The sequence below is a fragment of the Miscanthus floridulus genome, chromosome 18 (assembly GCF_019320115.1).
Source record: "Miscanthus floridulus cultivar M001 chromosome 18, ASM1932011v1, whole genome shotgun sequence".
Classification (NCBI taxonomy): Eukaryota; Viridiplantae; Streptophyta; class Magnoliopsida; order Poales; family Poaceae; genus Miscanthus; species Miscanthus floridulus.
The window spans coordinates 122435260-122441485 of NC_089597.1; the positions used below are offsets into that span (position 1 = coordinate 122435260).

A 6226-nucleotide genomic window follows, 5' to 3' on the forward strand; every position below is an offset into this window, starting at 1 on the left:
CGGAAGACCACCGCATATCCTTCCTCCGGCTCCGGAACAGTCTAACCCGGTGGAGGGATCTTCACCCAGGAAGAAGGAAAACATGACTCCTTCAGCATCTCCGTGATTGCCTCCTCAGTAATAGAGGACGGGCCAAAGTCCCAAGATTTTATCGCCATGTCCCCAGAGTCCGCAGCGACTAGGTCTCCGATGGACGCAGAGACGCTCCCCAAATCCTCCTCCACCAGCTTTTCCAACTCCAACGCGGAGGCAGAGGCAAGCATGCACTCCTCAAAGCGTGCACCCCAGCTGACGGCCCTAACGCCGAGAAGGCGGCGGTAGGGTCTGGAGAAGGCAGGCCGGTGAGTTTGGGTGGAAGCGGAAAGGAGAGCCACCGCGACAGCAACCTATGCGCGAGATGCAAACAGAAAGACGGAGCGAGCAAGGGCAGCGAGAGGCGAAAGCGAAGAGGGCAGAGAACGTTTTCTCTGACGCAATGAAAGCGAGTGAGCGGTGTGTGGGGGGACCCGCCACCAAGAGCACCCTTATATAGGCAGCGGGCACAACGGTCATCTCTGGAAGTTTCACCCGCCGCACAACGGTCACCTCCGAAAAAATCGCAGAGAACGTAACGGACTCTGACACAGTGGAAACGGCCGCGACGCGGGGCAACGGCTACATTTGCCGCCCAACGGCTATTCTCGATGAGACCAACGGCTACGCCAGAGCGGGCCAGGGGGGAAGTGGCGGGGTCTCGATCGAAGACGCCGAAAGTGGCCTCCGCCCCCGCGCACGCCTTCGGCTAATGCGTTTTGAGCTCACGGCACGCTCTGGCGAACCATGGTCTCAAAAGGGGGGAACTGTTGTAGCATGGCTCCTGGCGGGTGGCGAAGGCCCTTGACCGTGGGGTGTCGTCAAGGCGTCTTCGAGCGGGCGAAGATCGGGCGCTGACTAGGAGATTTCTTGACCGTGCTCGAGGGGTCATCACGGACTCCGCCGAGGCCAGGCATGCACCCCGCCGACCGCTCAGGCGGGCGTCTCCGGTATTATGGGCCGAGGCAGCCTTATCTCTAAACTAACCAAACGAACTATTTTGCCCAAGTGTGCGCAGGTACTCAAGCGCGGGCGCTCGCGGTGGGCGCAAGCGCGCCAACATGGCCCATGCTCGGCCGGGCGGAGACCTACAGATGATGTCTCCGCCTGGACCGGCGGGGACCCTCCAAGGCAACAGCGCGCCACTAAGGGCGAAGGCTCCGAGGCCAGGGGCCGGGCGGAGACCAGCTGGTGATGTCTCCGCCCGGACCGGCGGGGACTCTCCGAGGCAACAGCGTGCCCCTGAACGCGAAGGCCAGCGGCGCGCGGAGAGCGTCTCCGACTGCCCGGCGGAGGCCCGCCAAGGGAGCGGCACGCCGTGGGGATGAAGGCCGGCGCCGGGGAGCCAGGCCTTTGGGCCGAAGACCAGCTACAGTGGCCGACCGCTCGTGGAGGCCCATTGCTTAGAAACGGCATGGCGGGACTGCCCCGCGATTAAAAGGCTAGCAGCAGAATATTCCAGGAATGTACTGTAGTAGTTGAGGGGCATTGTAATAAATTCTGTTATGTGGTAGTTGAGTCCTATAAATAGGGGACACTTGTAACCGTGGCGATGGTTGGTGAATGAATTAATGAAACCCTAGTTTTCCGAGTCATTCCCTTACTCAACATTCTCCCCCTTTGTCATTTTCCTTCCCAAGCCTCCGCCCGAGGCCGACCGTCCGTCAGGCGGAGGCCTTGGCCTCTTCCACGTAGTTAGAAACCGCAAGTTTCAACACAACTTGCAAGTGTTCTATATGGATGTTGCATATGTTTTCGCACATATGTTGGAAGTGTATTTTCTAGATGTTTCATCTGTTTTTAACGTATGTTGCATTCAAGTGTTTCATGTTGCACTAGTTTCATGTTGTTGGGAGAGTCAGGGGCATGGGGGAGTGATGGTGGCACGGCACGGGCGACGGGAATGGGGCACGGCGAGCCGGTGGCCGGCGGACGTGGCACGCAGCGTGCTGGGGGCCGGCGGTCAGGGGCACGATGGGGCGGGGTGCGCCTGCGGGGCGGGGCGACGGATGGGGGTGGGGTGCGTGGATGGGGGCGAGTCAAGTCGAGGCGGACGGGGCGTATTGCGAGTTGTACGGACGCGACGACGGTGCGATGCGCATGCGGGCCGGGCGAATTAGTGGACGGAGGGTGGACTGTGCAGGTGCGCGCGGGAATCGGCCGTCCGACGGAATCCTATCCGGTCGGATCTCCGGGCGCTAGCACGTCCCTTGGCTAAAAGAGCATGCTGCGATACAGTGAGCTCTGAGATAAGCATACACACTTCCTGTGGTATCCCTGCAATAACAGCAAGTAGGTGGATCATCTGCTCCGTGTCATGGCCATCGTCCGCGATGCAAGCTTCTATGGAGCTTGATGCTTGAGCTGCTGGGGTTCATTAATTAACGATTGAGACAAAAGCACACGCTAACGCGTCTCAGATGCCAAAGCAGCGAATTATTGTGTGGAATTCTCAAAGAGCTCGCCTTTTTCCCTACTGTCGTGGTGGAAAGGCACACCAACTCGTTCATTTTACTGCACGAAAGATGCACCACTAACTCCGGGCGGCTGATGTCGATCATTACTCTCACCACCTACGCGGAAAACAAAGACGACCTCAGCCCTCAAGTCGTCTAGGTTGGTTTGCCTGATCATGCGAGGTGCTGGATGTGCTCCGTCTCATGGCCGTTGATCCGCGATGCAAGTTTTCTTGCTGGCTAAAAAAAAGCTTTGATGGAACCAATGCTTGGGCAGGTGAGGTTCTTTAATTAACAATTCAGACAAAGCACGCGCTGGCGCGTCGAGATGCCAAAGCCGCGAATTATCGTGCAGACTTTTGAAACAGCTCGTCTTTTCCCCCATTGTCGTGGTGGAAAGGCAAACACCTCGTATATTTTACTGCACGTACGGAAAGATGCATCACTAACTCTATCGGTCTGCTGAAGTCGATCATTATCGCTAGCTCTCACCACCTACTACTCCGAAAACAAAGACGACCTCAAGTCGTCTCTTGCATTGCCCGGCATTTCAATCCTCAACGCCGGCAGGGAGAACGGACAAGAAGCAAGAATTGCATCTCTCCTCGGACCGCTTAGGGGATCAGTGACTACTACTGCGCTCTCAGTCGCCGTTTCCCTGGTATGTGCGTCGTTACAGTTCAATCTTGATATCCTTTTTTGTTCAGAGAACCTAACCTTAACTAGAACGCTGCTTCTTCGTGGCTTGCCTGTTTGATGTTTCTGCATTCAACTCTCAGTTCCCTTCACTGTCAAGCATGTGACTCAAAAGGCAAGGAGCACATCACGAATATGACGTGAACTGCGTCTCCATGCTACTCGCCTCATCTAAACTAGACGACATGGCACCACTAGTAGTTCCATACTACTACTAGTTCTTTGCTACAATCTGCTGCAAATAGGCCCCGTATTCTTCTTCAATAAATCAAGGTACTAGTAGCATTTAATCTTCCAAATATACTCTGTTTTGTTTCTGCAACTATCCAAGCATGAAACCTTGTTTTGCATCGATGAGTTCCACAAAACAAAATACATATCTGTGTAAGTGTAAAAGCCTGATGGATGTTTTTCTTTTGCTTTCAGTGGCTAGATTGCCGGACACTCTGATATGGCTGAGGCTATTTTATCACACTTCGCAACCTCTGTTCTCCAGAAGGTCACATCCTTTGGTACAGAATGGGCTGTTAATGAGCTCAAGTCGGCCTGGAACGTCAAGAAAGAAATAGGGAAGTTGGAAAGGTCACTGAGATCGATTTGTGCTGTTCTTCAAGATGCCGAGAGCAAGCAGTCTAGTTCGCATGCCCTCCAAGAGTGGTTGGACAACTTGAAGGACGCAGTATACAACATAGATGATGTAATGGATGATGTGGCTACCAGAGTTCGGGAGCAAGAAGTACATAAAGGTTTATGTGCTCAATTTCGACATCTACTGGTTTCTCCCTTCGAACTGAGTCACAGAATAAAAGAAGTCCGTGATAATCTTGATGAGATAGCAGCCAACAAATCACAGTTTGGATTAGCTGAAAAGCTAATTGATTTCCCTGCAACCAAAAGTAGTAGTAGGGAAACGCACTCCATCATTGAACCAAACATTATTGGGAGAGATGGTGCTAAAGATGAGATAGTTGAAAGGATTCTAGCTGCTGCAGATTCCACGAGTCCTTTGTCTATACTTCCCATTGTTGGTTTAGGAGGCATTGGGAAGACTGCATTGGCCAAACTAATTTACAATGATGTGCAGATTACCAACAAATTTGACATGAAGTTATGGGCATGTGTCTCTGATGTAATATGATCTTAAGAAGATCTTGGATGACATAATACAATCATCTTCTGGTGCAAGCCACAAAGAACTAAACCTTGAGGCGCTACAGTGTATGTTGCGTGGGATTTTACATGAAAAGAGATATTTTCTTGTGCTAGATGATATGTGGAATGAAGAAGTGAGTGAATGGGAAGACTTGAGAAGCCTTCTATGTAGTGGTCGTAATGGAAGTGTAATTATAGTAACCACACGTGGTTCAAATGTTGCATCAGTGGTGAAGACACTGGAGCCATATGAAGTAGCAAAGCTACCACAAGAAGAGTGCACGGAAGTATTTTTCCGATATGCATTCAAAGGTGACGAAAAAAGGGATGCTAAGTTGTTAAAAATTGGACACGTCAATTGTTGAGAAATGCTATGGTGTCCCTTTGGTTGCAAAGACATTGGGTTCCCAGTTGTTAAGCAGTCGAGATGTTGGAGAGTGGCATCGCATCAACGAATTGAAATTATGGAATGTGAAGCAAGATAACGTTGGAATTTTGGCAGCACTAAAACTAAGTTATGATGCACTACCACCCCATCTACGGGCATGTTTTGCTTCCTTGTCCACTTTTCCAAAAGACTACAACCTTTTTACAGAAGATCTTGTTATGTTCTGGATGGCATTAGGATTGTTGGACGGAGGAAAGGAAAGCAATGACATTATCAGTATTGGCCAAGAATACTGTCATGAACTTTTAGGAAGATCACTTTTACAAGATCAGTATATTATTTTTGTACTCTACTATACAGTATTGTAAAATGCATGATCTTATTCATGACCTTTTCAATAAAAGTGTCCCAAAAGGAACATACAGTTGTCAGTTGTGAAAAAATTTGATGTCTCTGAGAGGAATTAGACACCTAGAGTGGGACAGCCAAGACTTCTCAATGGATATGAAATTTCCAAAGCAGCTAAAAAGGGCCCGTAGGGCGAGGACATTTATAAGCACACAAAGCTATGGTACTGTGAGTAAAGCCTTTCTTGAAGACCTTTTCTCAACTTTCAAGCACCTTCGTGTCCTAGTTTTTTCTTATGCTGGATTTGAAGAGCTGCCAAGTTCGATTGGAAATTTAAGGCACCTAAGGTATCTAGATCTACAATGGAATAGAAAAATCAAATACCTACCAAATTCTTTATGCAAGCTAGTGAATCTACAAACGCTCCATCTTAGTGAGTGTAACCAACTAGTGGAGCTACCAAGAGACGTGCATGGACTTGTTAACCTGACGTTTCTCTTCTTGACTTCAAAGCAGAAACATTTGTTAAAAGATGGGTTTTGTGGTTGGCCTTCTCTGTCAGTTCTACAATTGAAGAACTGCCTTGAGCTAGCATCATTGACAGAGGGACTTGGCTGCTTGGCTTCCCTCAGAGACCTACGCATCTTCGACTGTCCAAAGTTGCATTCTCTTCCCTCTGCCATGAGTCAGCTCTCCGAACTCCAGAAGTTGGTTATTAATAATTGTATTGTGCTTGATCTGATGGAACCAGAGGAAGCCATGAGCGGGTTGTGCTCCCTTCGTGCACTCAATCTTGTTGCTCTTCCAAAGTTGGTGGGATTTCCAGAGAGCTTCAAATCTGCAGCATCCTCTCTTGAATATGTTGGCATTGGCGATTGCAAAGGATTGGAGAGGCTGCCAAGTGTAGTCAAAGACTTCACTTCTCTTAAGAGAATCATGATTCGTGAATCCCCTGCGTTGAGTAGGAGATGTGCAGTGGGTTCTGGAGAGGATTATTATCTGATCAGTCATGTCCTTGAGATTTGGATTGATGGGGTGGTGTTTAAAAGGTACAATTATCGGCTGTGGTTTACTTGTTGGTTAATAGAAATTCACTTTTTTTCTTGCACAAACA

General features: G+C 49.7%; 1 pseudogene; it reads left to right on the forward strand.

Moving 5' to 3' along the window:
• The first annotated feature begins 3053 nt into the window (after window positions 1–3053).
• Window positions 3054–5348, forward strand: LOC136522672 (putative disease resistance protein RGA1; annotated as a pseudogene).
• The last annotated feature ends 878 nt before the right edge of the window (window positions 5349–6226 follow it).